Source organism: Rhinopithecus bieti, unplaced genomic scaffold (assembly GCF_001698545.2).
Source record: "Rhinopithecus bieti isolate Rb0 unplaced genomic scaffold, ASM169854v2 scaffold_2432, whole genome shotgun sequence".
Classification (NCBI taxonomy): domain Eukaryota; kingdom Metazoa; phylum Chordata; class Mammalia; order Primates; family Cercopithecidae; genus Rhinopithecus; species Rhinopithecus bieti.
The window spans coordinates 1,297,216-1,313,319 of NW_016804136.1; positions in this window are offsets into that span (position 1 = coordinate 1,297,216).

Here is a 16,104-nt window from a genome sequence, read left to right on the forward strand (position 1 = left end):
CCGGGCTGGAGTGCAGTGGCCGGATCTCAGCTCACTGCAAGCTCCGCCTCCCGGGTTCACGCCATTCTCCTGCCTCAGCCTCCCGAGTAGCTGGGACTACAGGCGCCCGCCACCTCGCCCGGCTAGTTTTTTGTATTTTTTAGTAGAGACGGGGTTTCACCGTGTTAGCCAGGATGGTCTCGATCTCCTGACCTTGTGATCCGCCCGTCTCGGCCTCCCAAAGTGCTGGGATTACAGGCTTGAGCCACCGCGCCCGGCCAAGACTCCGTCTTAAACATATATGTATATATAATAAAATAAAAATTGTATTATTTAAAAGAAGGAAATAAAACTATCATTAGCTGTAGGCAGTGTGACTGTGTATATAAACATTCTAGAATACTCTAAAGATAATATGTTTAATTTAATAAGTGGATTTAACAAGAATGCTGGATCCAAGGTTGATATATCAAATATAGCTCTGATTTGTAGCTCACTATTATTGCCACATGTAACAACAGGAAATAATCCCACAAACATAATACAGAGTGAAAGGAGCAAAGCATTAAAATAAGTACAGCATCATCTCATTCCTTTTTTTTTTTTTTGAGATAGATCTCAGTCTGTTGCCCAGGCTGGAGGGCAGTGGTGCGATCTTAGCTCACTGAAGTCTCTGCCTCCCGGGTTCATGCAATTCTCGTGCCTCAGCCTCCCAAGTAGCTGGGACTACAAGTGTGCACCACCACGCCTGGCTAATTTCTGTATTTTTAGTAGAGACAGGGCTTCACCATGTTGGCCAGGCTGGTCTCGAACTCCTGACCTCAGGTGATCTGCTCGCCTTGGCCTCCCAAAGTGTGGGATTACAGATGTGAGCCACCGTGTCCAGCCTCATTCTATTTGAATAATATATTTTTTAAAAAACTAAGCTATATTGTTTAGGGATATACATACGCTGTTTATCACAGAAATCAGATATTTCAGAAATTAGAAATCCCTCCCTGGTGGGGAGGGAGAAGATGATGATTTATAAGGGGCACAATGGGGGCAGGAGGAGCAATTCTAAGGTGTTAATATTCTATTTCTCTACCTGGGTTGTAGTTACACAGTTGTTCATTTTATTTTTATCATAAGCCATATATATGTGTGTGTATATATATATGTGTATGCATAAAATCCCCATTTTCTATATGGAGATACATACCATGTTTATCAATAGGAAGACTCAATATCATAAAGTTGTCTACTTTCCCAAATTGGTCTGTGAAGTTACTGGTTTTTTGGTTTGTTTGTTTTTGAGATAGGATCTCACCCTATCACCCAGACTGGAGTGCAGTGGTGTGATCACGGCTTACTGCAACCTTAAACTCCTGGGCTCAAGTCATCCTCCCACCTCAGCCTCCGGAGCAGCTGGACTACGGGTGAATGCCACCCAGCCAGGCTAAGTTTTTAAAAATTTTTGTAGAGATGGGGCCTCGCTATGTTGCACAGACTGGCCTTGAACTCCTGGCCTCCCAAAGTGCTGGGATTATAGATGTGAGCCACTGTGCCTGGCCCTGAAGTTACTGGGGATTTTTTTTTTCTTTTTTATAATTGTTTTTAACCACTTATCCTCAAGTTCTACAAAGTTACTGTTTTAATCAAAATTCCCATCAAAGATTTTTATAGAACTGATATGCTAGCTTTAAAAAAATGTACATTTCACCATAAAAATGCATGTAAAGTACTATAATAAAAGATGAAACAATTTTAAAAATAGAACTCTTTGAGTGGGGAAAGCCTTTCTAAGTAAAGGACAAAACTCAGAAGCCAAAAGAGGAAAAATAGAACATGTGCAAATACATTAAAGCAAAATTCTGTATGGAAAACAAAACAAAACACATAAAAAATAAATGAAAAGTTAGAAAAAATATGGCAACTTATACGTTATATAAATAGCTAATTTCCTCAAAATATAGTGAGCTCTTACTATCAACATAGGAATAAATCCAGCCCAAAAGAAAATCAGCATAGAGCAAGAAAAGATGTATAAATGACTTAAAGACATATAAAAAGATGGGTTCTATTTCATCCATAATTAAGAAAATGCATATTAAAGCAAAAATAAATTTTTTATTTTAAAATTTGATAATATAAAGTGTTAGCGTGAATGAGGGCAATGCAGATAGGCAATTCTCATGCGTTTGTTGGAATTGTAAATTGTTGCAATCTTTTTAGAGAGCAATTTGGCAGTCTATCAAAATTACACATGCATTTATTCTCTGCCCATTCCTATAGCGATGCTCCCATTGTTGTAAAGCTGTATGTGTAAGAATGATGATTGCAGTGTTGTTTGTTATTGCAAAAGACTGGACACAAGTTAACAGGGAATTGGAAAATGAACTGTGTAGTTATTTTTTAAGTGAGCTAGACTTTATGCACTAACATGGAAAGATTACAATGGGAAAAGCAAAGTGCCGGGCTGTATGTATTTTATACTTTCATTGGTGTCAAAAAAAAAAAAAAAAATGGATGGGATAGATTTGGAGAGAATATAATCATATGCATAATTGTAGGAGACTACAATATTTCTGGAAGGCTACACAAGAACCTGTAAGCAGCAGAAGCCTGCTGGTGGGGAAGCCAAGAACCTGAGGTGGGCAGGTGGGCAGCTGAGTTCCATTTGTACGCTTTGTACTTTTTTTTTTAAGAGACGGGGTCTTGCTGTGTTACCCAGGCTGGAGTGCCGTGGCTATTCAAAGGTGCCATGATGGTGCAATACAGCCTCAAAATCCTGGGCTTAAGTGATCCCCCTACCGCAGCCTCCCTACTAATAGGACTACAGATGTACACCACTGTGCTCATGTCATTGTCCATTTTTAAAATAAATCTATTGCCCTATATTCTCTGTCTCTCTACCTCCATTTCTATTTGTCTCTCTATTACACCCACATAAGCTTTGTAAATTCTTTTTTTTTTTTTTTTTTTTTTTTTTTTTTGAGACAGAGTCTGGCTCTGTCACCCAGGCTGGAGTGCAGTGGCCAGATCTCAGCTCACTGCAAGCTCCGCCTCCCAGGTTCACGCCATTCTCCTGCCTCAGCCTCCCGAGTAGCTGGGACTACAGGCACCCACCACCTCACCCGGCTAGTTTTTTGTATTTTCAGTAGAGACGGGGTTTCACCGTGTTAGCCAGGATGATCTCGATCTCCTGACCTCGCGATCCACCCGTCTCGGCCTCCCAAAGTGCTGGGATTACAGGCTTGAGCCACCGTGCCCGGCCTGTAAATTCTTAAGTGCATAAAAATTCTCCTGCCTTCTTCCTTTCTCCAAAGGTTCTAACACTTTTTGTCAAACCTGAGAAAACTCACTATAGAGGAAGCCATCTTCCCATGACCCCAATCTGCATGTTGACATGAATCATTAAATACTTTTAAGGATTGTAACTGAAAAGGTTTACAATTAAAACCATATGTAAAGGTGTGTTTTTCCAATTATGAAAGTCAATCCTGGAGACTGCTGAAGTTTTATAGAAATAAAGTATCTAGGAATAAATGTAACAAAAGATGTTAGATATATATATGAAAAACTTTATTGAAGGATTTTGAAGAAGACCTAAATAAATGAGACATATTCCATGATTATCAACAGGAAGACTCAATATTCATAGGTTTCCCTAAATTAACCTATGAAGTCATTGTTTAAATCAAAATCCTAACAAAATTTTTGTAGAACTGACAAGCTAATTCTAAAATGTATATGAAAATCAAGAACTCCAAATAGTTGAGATAGTCTTGAAAAAAAATGTATGAATATATGCTCATCCAAAAATCAAAACTTATTATCAAGTTGTAAGTGAGAGTGCAGTATTACTAGAGGACAGAATAATGTAACAAAATAAAGAACCCAGAAAGATCACCACGTACTGGGAAAATTGATTTATGGCAAAGCCAGCATTGCAGATGACTGGAAAAGGATGAGCTGTCCAATAAATGCTTTGACAATTATTATCCAATGAGAAAGATGATCTCTCCACTACACCTTCACAAAGAATCAAATCCAGATAGATGTAAGACCAAATATAAAACAACAAAATTTAAAAATTTTTAGAAGAAAGTGTGGGGAAACTTATGATCTTGGAACAGGAAAAGGTACTTTCACCATGTCAACCAAAGTACAAACTTTAAAGAAAGAGGTAAACTAGAATATGTGCAGATGTAAATTTTCTGTGTCTTGACAGACACCACAAAAAGTTATAAGACAAGCCATGGAGTGAATGACAGTATTTGCAACTCATCCATCTGATGAAAGATTAAGTTACAAAATATATAAAGAATTCTTAAAAAGCAACAAGAAAATGACAACAACCGATAGAAAAATAGGAAAAGGTTATGATCAAGACTTTACAGTATAAAAAATACCAATAAACATATGAACACATGCCTGACCTCTAACCCCATGGTAATGAGGGAAATGCAAATTTAAACCATGAGAAGTAACCCTCCACACGCATTACACTGGAAAAGAACTGACCTGATGAGAGGCAGTGTTGAGGGCTGGGAGTATTACTACAATGACTCATCTGCTGCTGGCAAGATCACTTTGGAGAACGACTGGGCAGTAATTTGTAGCACTGAAATTAGGTATCCCTTGCAACGCCTGTGGCCAATGCTAGGTGCACTCCATAGAAACTCACACATGTGCACAAGAAGACACAGACCAGAATGTTCATTGTGGCACTGTTTGTAATAAGAACAAAATGAAAACATTCTAAATTTTCACGGCAGGAGAATGGATCAGTACATTTAGTATGATATTAGCAACAGTCTACTATATTGCAGTGAAAATGATTTTTTCATTTCTTAAAAAACAACAAACCTATGTAGTGTCATGTGCCCGGCTCTGCTCTATGTTTTTGATAAATATTAAGTCATATTTACTCAATAAACCAGAGCCAGATTCATCAATACGAGTTGGCATGGATGAATCCCCGAAGCACCAAGTTGGCTTAAAAAAGCAAGTCAAAGGAGTGTGCATAGTAGTTTACCATATATGTCAAGTTTGAAATACTTATGTAATGTTTAGGAATCCACTCATATGTAATAAAGATAGTGAGAGGTCACCGTGAGGAGGGGGTGAAGAGGGTCCCTAAGAGGCTTCAGCAGTGAGGGTGCTCCATTTCCCGTGATTATTGATGGGTAAGTTCTTCTCTATACCTTGATATATATCTGAAATAGTTCATTAAAAAGTTTTTTCAAAAGAAAAAAAAGAGCACCCATTCCTATTTAAAATGTATTTCTTCAAGTCTTTCCACTATGCTTAGCTTACATGCTTGTGATTATCTTGGTATACAAACTCACCTTGTGCCTTTTACATAATAAGAAAATTTCCTTATATAATTAAAAACTTTTCAGAAATGTTATCAATGACAGAATGATATCACAACTGTGGATACACCATAATATATTTATCAGTGCCCAACTAGTGATTTCAATTTTAGACAATTTTTTTCTCATTTTCAGTGCAAAGAATGTCTGTGTCCAAAAAAGCTTTGGGGTAATATTTGGGATTATTTATTTTGATGCATGTCCACCACTAGAATCACACTATCAAACAGTGTGGGCACTCAAAGACTCTAACTCTGCATTATTACATTTTGCAAAAGAGCTAGACCAGTTCGCCCCCTGTCCCTGGCGGTGCCTGGGTGACTCCATTTCCTCTGCAGCTCTGTCGGCACCAAACAGTCTCCTTTTAAAAAGCCCTTACTATTTTGATCGGTGACAATGGAAGCTTATTTGTATCGTTTTGAGAACACTCCCCACAAATGCACATAAAACCTCTATAAAGGGAGAACCACCTTGCTGCTGAGGGCGCGGTGGGGCCCGTCGCACGGCCAGCTATTGCGGCAGGTGACCCCAGAGGGTCCCGCTGGTGATCCTCGGGGACTGAGCGCCCACCGCCCTTCCCACGCGCTCAGATCCGCCGAGCCCAGCGCCCGCGGGAACCCAGCAGGCCCTCGGGGTCAGAGTGGTCACATCACCGTCACTCTTTGCTGCCCGACTAGTCGCTCCGGGCTCCCCGGGACCCGGGGCCGAGCCGCCGCCCCGATTCCCGCTTCACCTGCCCGCAGCGTGGCGCCCCGCGCTCCATTCGCGCTCCCCTGCAGCGGGCAGAAGGCCCCACCCCACCGCGGGCCACACACAGCCAGGGTGGGACCCCTGCCGCTTTCTCTTTCCCAGGGAGAGGACTGGAATTTGGGGGGGAGGTGGGAATTGAGGAAGTCGGGAAGGGAGGAGTAGAGAGGTGGGTGAGAAGGGGGAGAATGCTTCTAGAAGGAGGGTGGAGGAGCGGGGGAGGCCAGGAAGGGGAGGAAGGGGTAGGAGGTGCAGGAGGGCCTAAGGGGGAGACTCCGGGGGCAATCAGCGGATATTCGCAGGGAGCTGGGCGCGAGCATCAGCGGGATGAAAGGCAGGTCAGGGCTTGCGCGTCAGGTCTGGACTGCGCCCTGGAGGGTGGAATCTCTCTTGTACAGCTCCCAGTGAAGCCTGCACAGGAGCGCGGGGAGCTGCGGCGCAGCCCAGGCCTCCCGCCAGGTGGAGCAAGAGGAGGGCGGAGGTGGACAGCGCATCTCGCCAGTGGAGGACGGGCAAGGACGTCCCGCCCAACTGTTGGAGTCTCCTGGGCACGGAGCGGGAGGGTCTGAAGAGCCCAGAGATCCCAGAGGGACCAGCTTCTTGTTACAGGGAAAATCCTCACCACCGAGAGATGCAATGAGTGAATCATGGTGTAGCCCTATTATGGGAAACTCTGTGGCCATTAAAAACGATGCTGTGAAGCCATGCTCCGCAAAGTGTGTGGGGCATAGGAATCCTCTAGGGGCCTTACTAAAATGCAGATTCTGATTCGGGCCTGAGATTCTGCTCTTCTCACAAGCCCCCTGGCGCCTTCTATTGATGTAGAGCTAACTTTAGATGGTATGGTAAAGGGAAAAACAGTAGGTGTGGGATGAGCCCATTTGGTTCTTTGAAAATGTGTGTTTTACACAAACACGCATACATCGCTGTCACCCAGGCTGGAGTGCAGTGGCATGATCTTGGCTCACTGCAACCTCTGCATCCCAGGTACAAGCGATTCTCCTGCCTCAGCCTCCTGAGTAGCAGGGACTACAGGTGCCTGCCACGAAGCCCAGCTGATTTATTTTTGTATTTTTTTAGTAGAGACAGGGTTTCACCATATTGGTCAGGCTGGTCTCAAACTCCTGATCTTGTTATCCGCCTGCCTCGGCCTCCCAAAGTGCTGGGATTACAGGTGTGAGCCACTACGCCCAGCCTAAGCTGTTCATTTTTATGCTTAGGTTTGACATAGAATGGGCAGCCATGTTGAAATATGACTGGACAAAAGGGATATGTTCTAATGCTATTATAATAGATTGAATGGGGAAACACAGCAAGGCCTGTTTGTCTGGGTTCTTCTTGGCCTTTCTATGCAGCTTTCCTTCCTTCCGGGGATGCGGCAGGACACCGCTTTCGAATGGGGTCCTATGAACTACAATCAAACAAAGTAGGCTGGGCATGGTGGCTCACACCTGTAATCCCACCCCAGCACTTTGGAAGGCTGAGGAGGGTGGATCACTTGAGATCAGGAGTTCAAGACCAGTCTGACCAATATAGTGAAACCCTGTCTCTACTAAAAATACAAAATTAGCCAGATGTGGTGGCACATGCCTGTAATCCCAGCTACTCAGGAGGCTGAGGCAAGATAATTACTTGAACCCAGGAGGCGGAGGTTGCAGTGAGCTAAGATCGCGCCATTGCACTCCAGCCCGGGCAACAAGAGCAAAACTCATGTCTCAACAAAACAAAACAAACAAACAAGAAAAAAAAAGTAGGTTAGATAATTTCTTTTTGTTTTATCTTGAGATGGAGTCTCACTCCGTTGCCCAGCCTGGAGTGCAGTGTTGCTATCTCAGCTCATTGCAACCTCCACCTCCCAGGTTCAAGCAATCCTCCTGCCTCAGCCTCCCGAGTAGCTGGGATTACAGGCACCCAACACCATGCCTGGCTCATTTTTTGTATCTTTAGTAGAGATGGGGTTTCATCATGTTGGCCAGGCTGGTCTCGAACTCCTGACCTCAGGTGATCCACCTGCCTTGGCCTCCCAAAGTGCTGGAATGACAGGCGTGAGCCACCGCGCCTGGCCATATCTCTGATTTCTATGATCTGTCTTGGGGAAGAAGAATTCTAGTTTCTAGGGCTAGCTGCAGGGGAGAATGAGGGGCCAGAGACAGGAGGATGGGAGAAGGTCAGAGAAAAACTTTTGCATCTGAGGCCTTCATTTAGGCTCATATTGTTTCCTGAGCCCTGGTGAGAGAAATCAGGCAGACGTTTCCAGATTTCCCTCAATTGGAATTAATTGCTCCTCCTGTGCCCTATACTCCTAGAGCATCAGTTACACATGGCATGAGGAGAGGCCATGGCATGGGGTTTTGCTATGTTGGCCAGGCTGGTTTTAAACTCTTAACCTCAGGTGATCCACCTGCTTCGGCCTCCCAAAGTGCTGGGATTACAGGCATGAGCCACTGAGCCTGGCCTCTAGCACCTAATTTCTTAACTTAGAAACTTAACTTTCTTATTCTCAATAAAAGGCTAGCGTCAGGCCGGGCGCGGTGCCTCAAGCCCTGTAATCCGCAGCCAACTTTGGGAAGGTCCGAGACGGGCCGGAATCACGAGGTCAGAGATCGAGACCCATCCTGGCTAACACGGTGAAACCCCGTCTCTCCAGCGCGAAAAAATAACAAAAAAACTAGGCTGGGCGAGGTGGCAGGCGCCTTGTAGTCCCAGATAGCTCGGGAGGCCTGAGGCAGGAGAATGGCGTAAGCCCAGGAGGCGGAGCTTGCAGTGAGCCGAGATCTGGCCACTGGGCACTCCACCCTGGGTGACAGACCAGACTCCGTCCAAAAAAAAAAAACAACATGTTCAAATTCAGAAGCCCACTCTTCCAGTTCCACATTGCTGAAACTCTGTTTTCTCATGTGTGAGCTTGAGGTGGTGGAATCTCTCTTGTACAGCTCAGGGTCCAGTGAAGTGAGAGATGGCTTCTCTGTGAGTGAAGCCAGGTGCATGGGGTGGGTGATGGTGAGGATGGTGATGGTGATGTAATGATGCTGATGATGACCATTTTTGTTTCAAAGAAGGGCTGATAATGTGGATAAGAAATCTAGAACCTGATTCCTGGGAATTAACTGGTTATCCCTGAAATGGTCTTTTTCTTCTCTGGACATCTCTATACAGTACAAAACACTTTTGGCCGGATGTGGAGGCTCATGCCTGTAATCCCAGCACTTTGGTAGGCTGAGGTGGATAGATTGCTTGAGCCCAGGAACTTGAGACCAGCCTCGGAAAAATGGCAAAACCCTGTCTCTACAACAGATACAAAAATTGGCCGGGCATGGCGGCACGTGCCTGTAGTACCAGCTATTCCGGAGGCTGAGGCGGGAGGATGGCTTGAGCCTGGGAGGTGAAGACCGCAGTGAGGTGTGATCACACCAGCGCACTCCAGCCTGGGTGACAGAGCAAGATGCTGTCTGGAAAAAAAGAAAGAAAGAAAGAAAGAAAACACTTTTATTAAGGTCTCCCTCTGTCTTTGAAAAGTTTTAGTCTATCAGGCAAGCAGCATTTTTTAACTCATAATTTTTCATATCTTTATTAATCAAAGTCATTTGTAACTACCAGAGCTTTTAATCAACCTGAAATGCAAATATAACCACACTGAACAGGTGGAATTCTATGCAAAAGAAAATTGACATTTTAGTTGACCCGTGCAGCTTTATAAGAGGTAATTCTTTCATTGTTGTAAAGGCTTTTAAAATGGTGAAAAAGGCCCATGGATTCCCTAAGAATCTATCCTTAAAGAAACTATGTGCTTTGCAGAAGATAAAATGTATTTACAAAGATGTTTGCTGCATTATTTATTATGACTTAAACAGTAGAAACACGCTACAATATTCATCTGTAAATAAATTAGGGCTTATTTGCATATTTGCACAATGGCGTGCTTTGCAGCCATTAAAAGTTACGTTCAGTCTTAGGGTGGAGAAAGATTTCCTATGCGGGGCACCAACCCCAGAAGCCATTAAGGAAAAGCTGACAGATTTGATACCATAAATATTAAAAAGGCTTGTCCTTGAAAGACATCATAAACAAAGTAAAAATACAAGTGCCAAACTGAGATAAAATATGCAAGAGGAACAATATTAAATCCACGTATTTTTATTTTCCCTGTAAATCACACTCTTCCAGCTTCTCCTCCTCAAGGCTGAGCCATGAAGCTCATTGCCCAGGGAAAGAAGGGCAGGTACTGCCTGGGACAGAGGCACCCTTGAGAGACTTTCGTTAACTTTCCTTAACCCATTTAGCAAGACAAGAGGCTCAAATGAAAGCCTTTGTGGAAAAACAAAAGGAATGATTTTGACTTTATCCTGAAGCTTGTCCTCTAATAGATCAAGGCTCAACCTTGTGGACTTTTTTTTTTTTTTTTTTTGAGATGGAGTCTCACTCTGTCGCCCAGCCTGGAGTGCAATGGAATGATCTCGGCTCACTGCAACTTCTGCCGCCCGCGTTCAAGCAATTCTCATGCCTCAGCCTCCAGAGTAGCTGGGATTACAGGCATGGACCATCACGCCCAGCTAATTTTTATTTTAGTAGAGATGGGGTTTTGCTATGTTGGCCAGGCTGGTCTCGAACTCCTGACCTCAGGTGATCCACCCGCCTCAGTCTCCCAAAGTGCTGGGATTACAGGCGTGAGCCCCCACACCTGGCCAACCTCGGTAGATTTAATGATGAAAGTCCACATGGGAGATGCGCTATCAAGAGGAAGTGGAAAAATGCCACCCTTCCCTGGGAGGGTTGTGGGGGGAGGAGGAAGATGGAGGTAGGAGAAGCAGTTGTTAGAGATGTGTCCTGACAGCCCCAATTCTAGACAGGCAAATTGAAGGAAACACCGAAAGCAGAAGAGAGGCCTCTGATTCTGTTTCAATTTGGGCTTCTGGGAAGAGAAGCCTCACCAGGTACCTTCCCTGTATCAATCTGTCTGCCTATTAGGCAGACACAAGACTTAGATGCCCATTCATTGGCATGAAAAGTGTCCAGAATTTCCTGGATACTCTTGCAGAGGAAGAGCTTATGTGAAGAGAGGTGACCCTATAGTTGAGAGCTGGGTGGTCACTCAGGCTGGGAGCCTAATGGAAGTTCCCTGAGGGGGATCGAGCACAGTAGGACCAAAGTGGAGAAGAATCAATGGAAAGGACCCCCGGACTCGGAGGAGCTAGGAAAGAGTTTCTCAGCTATCAATGTAAGCAACAGATGCCAGCGAGATTCACGTCCTCTGATGGGATCAACAAGAAATTGGCTACAGAAATCGGAGGTGGTATAGAGCAGCACATGTATCTGTGCCAGGAACTGAGGTCCCTTCCTCACCTTCACCACCAGACCAGCTAAGACCCACCTCCCACACCCCAAATGCCATCTCAGAGAATAAGCAGCAGGAGGAGGATGAGCTGAGATCATGGGTAGGGTAGCTGCAACAAAAAGATCTTGAAGATGGTGGCTTAAAAAATAGAAGGTTTCTCTCTCAGATGAAAGTGCGGGTGGGCTGGGCACAGTAGCTCACGATTGTAATCCCAGAACTTTGGGAGGCCAAGGCAGGCAGATCACTTGAGGTCAGGGGTTCAAGACCAGCCTGGCCAACATGGCAAAACCCCCTCTCTACTAAACATACAAAGATTAGCCAGGTGTGGTGGCGCATGCCTGTAATCCTGGCTACTTGGGAGGCTGAGGCACGAGAATCACTTGAACCCAGGAGGTGGAGGTTGCAGTGAGCTGAGATCACAGCACTGCACTCCAGCCTGGATGACAGAGTGAGACTCTGTCTCGAAAAACAAACAAACAAAAAAACAGGCCAGGTGGTGGGCAATGCAGACTGGGCATCTGGGGATGGCAGCTAGATGGGGTCAGGGACTAAAGCTCTATGTGCTTTTTGCAATGTAGGACTTCTAGCTAGTGGGAAGAAGGAAAACAATAAATCAAGACGAATTCCTCCTTATTCCCTTTAAGAGCATGACCTGGAAGTCACACACATCACATATGCTCCCATTCCATTGTCTAGAACTAGGTAACTTTGCTACATCCAGCTGGAAGGGAGGCTGGACAGCCACCAAAATGTCCATCTGTCTGACCCACAGAACACACTTGCTCCTCCCCAAGGAAGACAGGTCTACAGTGATGGCATCAGTGCAAAGGGCAGACTCTCTGGGTCCTCTCCCAAAGGTCCAGATGTGACTCTTATAAACCAAAAGAAAAGTCACTTCTCTTGCTTCTCATGACACAGAAACCCAGTATGCACTGGGGTAGACGGAACAGGATAACTAATGAAAACTTTCAGAAAAGGGAAGAACAGAAAACACGCATTAGTCACTGGTCCATAGTGATAACGAGATCCTACAAAGACTCCCTTCCCTTGCATGGAGTCGCCATTGGCGTCGCTGTCTGGGAGCAAATCCCTTGTCCACTGGCCCCAGAGAGGACAGGCTTGTTTTCTGGGAGGTATTCTCTGTCAGTTGTTTTTTCTGGCCACATCCCAGGTGGGCACTGGAGACTACATCCTTTGTGGGAGGGGGAGCTCATAGGTCTCATAAGCTCTTTCTGCCTGTGCTGTCTGGGGACCCTAGAGTTACTTGAGGAGTCAAAACCATCCCAGGCTGTTGTAGACCATAACTGTGGTTTCTTTTTTTCTTTTTTCTTTTCTTTTCTTTTTTTTTAAATGTAGTTTTGCTTTTGTTGCCCAGGCTGCAGTGCAATGGCGTGATCTCAGCTCACTGCAAACTCTGCCTCCCAGGTTCAAGTCATTCTCCTGCCTTGGCCTCTCAAGTAGCTGGGATTACAGAGGATGGGACAGAATAAAAGGCATACGAAGGAATAATGACCAAATTTTCCCAACATTTAGTGAAAACATCAACCTACTGATGCAAGAAGTTCAGTGAACTCCCAGGATTAAAAAAAAGAAAAAGAAAAAAAACTATAGTTAAGCTCATTACAGTCAAACTGCTGAAAATCAAATATAAAGAAAAATTCTTGATCTGGCACAGTGGCTCACAGCTATAATCCCAGCACTTTGGGAGGCCGAGGCTGGCGGATCACAAGGTCAGGAGTTTGAGACCAGCCTGGCCAACATGAGGAAACCCCATCTCTACTAAAAATATAAAAATTAGCCAGGTGTGGCGGCGGGCACCTGTAGTCCCAGCTACTCGGGAGGCTGATGCAGGAGAATGTGGCGTGAACCCAGGAGGCAGAGCTTGCAGTGAGGCTGAGCTTGCAGTGAGCTGAGATGTCACCACTGCACTGCAGCCTGGGTGAGAGTGCGAGACTCCATCTCAAAAAAAAAAAAAAAAAAAAAAGCAAGAGAGGCCACAAGACAATAGGAGAATAGCTTCAAATTGCTGACAGGAAAAACTAACAACCCATGGTTTTATATTCTGTGACAAGATCCCTCAAACATGAGGTTAAAAGAAAGACATTTTGGCTAAGTGCAGTGGCTCCTGCCTATAACTCTTTGGGAGGCTGAGGTGGGAAGATGGCTTGAGTCAGGAGTTTGAGACCAGCCCGGGCAACATAGGAAGACAAAACTGAAGGGAGAAATAGACAAATCCACAATTATAGTTGGAAATTTTAACATCTCTCTGTCAATAATTGATAAAATAACTAGACCAAAAATATCATTAAGAATATAGATTTGAACAATACTACCAACACGACCTAAATGGCATTTATAGGACAATAAACCCAACAACCGCATATTCTTCTCAAGTGCATACAGATTGTTCTCAGGACAGGCCATATGCTGGAGAATAATATGTCTCAATATATTTCAGAAGACTGAAATTTCAAAGTGCATGTTTTCTGACTACAATAAAATTAAATTAGAAATCAGGCCAGGAGCGGTGGCTCATGCTTGTAATCCCAGCACTTTGGGAGGCCGAGGCAGGTGGATCACCTGAGGTCAGAAGTTTGAGACCAGCCTGGCCAACATGGTGAAACTCCGTCTCTACTAAAAATACAAAAATTAGCCAGGTGTGGTGGCATGCACCTGTAATCCCAGCTACTCGGGAGGCTGAGGGGCAGGAGAATCACTTCAACCCAGGAGGCAGAGGTTGCCATGAGCCAAGATCACGCCACTGTACTCCAGCCTGGGCGACAGAGTGAGACTCTGTCTCAAAAAAAAAAAAAAAAAAAAAAAAAAAAAGAATAGCTGTACATGAATATTTGTAATACCTTCTTCACAATAGTTAAAACCAGAAATAACCTAAATATCTATCAACAGGAGAATGGACAAATTGTGGCATATTTATGCAATGAAATACAATTTAGCCATTAAAATGAATAAACGACTGATAGGTGTGACATGTGTGAATCTCAAAGATATTATGCTGAGTGACACAAATGAGTACATAATGTATTATCGCATTCATATGATGTTCAAGAAGGGGCGAAACTAATTTGTGGTGATAGAAATTGGAATGATGGTTGCCTGTAAGCACTGGGCATAAGGGAAATTTCTAGGGTAATGAAAATACTCTACATTTTGACTTGTGTGTTGGTTTCATAGGTGTAATTCATCAAAACTTTTTGTGTCATACACAAAGATCTTTGCATTTCACTCACAGCACATAAGTGTTCCTCAATGAAAAAGAAGGGAAGAACAAATATTGAGGGGCTAACTCACAGTTTCTGGTATATCAAACATTCTTTAGTTTTCACTTAATATTAAAAAATTCCTTTGTGCAGTACTCAGTGTTTGTTGCTGTAATTGATGAATCCCTAAATCCCACTGCCTTAGCACAAAAACGTTTCTCATTCACATGAGGCCCCAAATGGGTGCTCGTGATCCATAGGGAGTTCTCCTCCGAGTGTTGATTTAAGAATCTATAGTGGGCTGGGTGCAGTAACTCAGGCCTGTAATCCCAGTGCTTTGGGAGGCCAAGGCACGTGGATCACCTGAGGCCAGGAGTTCAAGACCAGCCTGGTCAACATGGGGAGACCCTGTCTTTACTAAAAACATAAAAATTAGGTAGGTGTGGTGGCAGGTGCCTGTAATCCCAACTACTTGGGAGGCTGAGATAGGAGAATCGCTTGGATCTGGAAGGCGGAGGTTGCAGTGAGCCAAGATCGCACCATTGCACTCCAGCCTGGGTGACAAGAGTGAAACTCCATCTCAAAAAAGAAAAAAAAAAAAAAAGAATCTATCATGGCCTCCACCATCTCCACAACATAGCTTCCAAAGTCATTGCGTTTGTCTACATTAAACAAGAAGGGAGGTTGAAGCTTAGAGCTTGTGCATGGAAGGTTTTTATGGGCCAGGCCTGATGGGCTCACATCACTTCCACTCTCATCCTGTGACCTTGAGTTTAGTCACATGGTTACACCTAACGGAAAGAGAGGCTGGGAGCCGTAGTCTAACTAGGAGCTCTAGAGATTTGATAATGTTAGCAGCCTCTGCCACATTGTTATTAAAATATCACGAAAGCTAACTTGTATTAAATACTCCTTACCTGCAACTGTTCTAAGAACTTTGCATTTAATCTTCAACAACTCTTTGAGGTACATACTAGTTTAATCTCTGTTTTACAAGTGAGGAAACTGAGGCATAGAGAAATCAAGGGAGTTGACCAAGGCACAGTGCTGGTAAGACGAAGCCTGGCTTTGAACTCAGACAGGCTAACGCGAGAGCAGGTGTTTGTAGCCACTACTCCACGCTGCAGCCATTTAAGGATTGTACAATCTTTCAAATTTTTGGGTGAGCCAAATTTTATTTAACCCTTTTCATATCATTAGAGATGTAGATTACATCTTGATTGGGGCTCTGCAAATAATGCATTGCTAACATCTTTTTTTTTTTTTTTTTTGAGACAGAGTCTTACTCTCTCCCCAGGCTGGAGTACAGTGGCACAATCTCAGCTTACTTGCAACCTCCACCTCCTGGGTTCAAGCAATTCTCCTGCCTCAGCCTCCTAAGTAGCTGGGATTACAGGGGTGCACCACCATGCCCAGCTAATTTTGTATTTTAGTAGAGATGGGGCTTCACCATGTTGTCCAGGCTGGT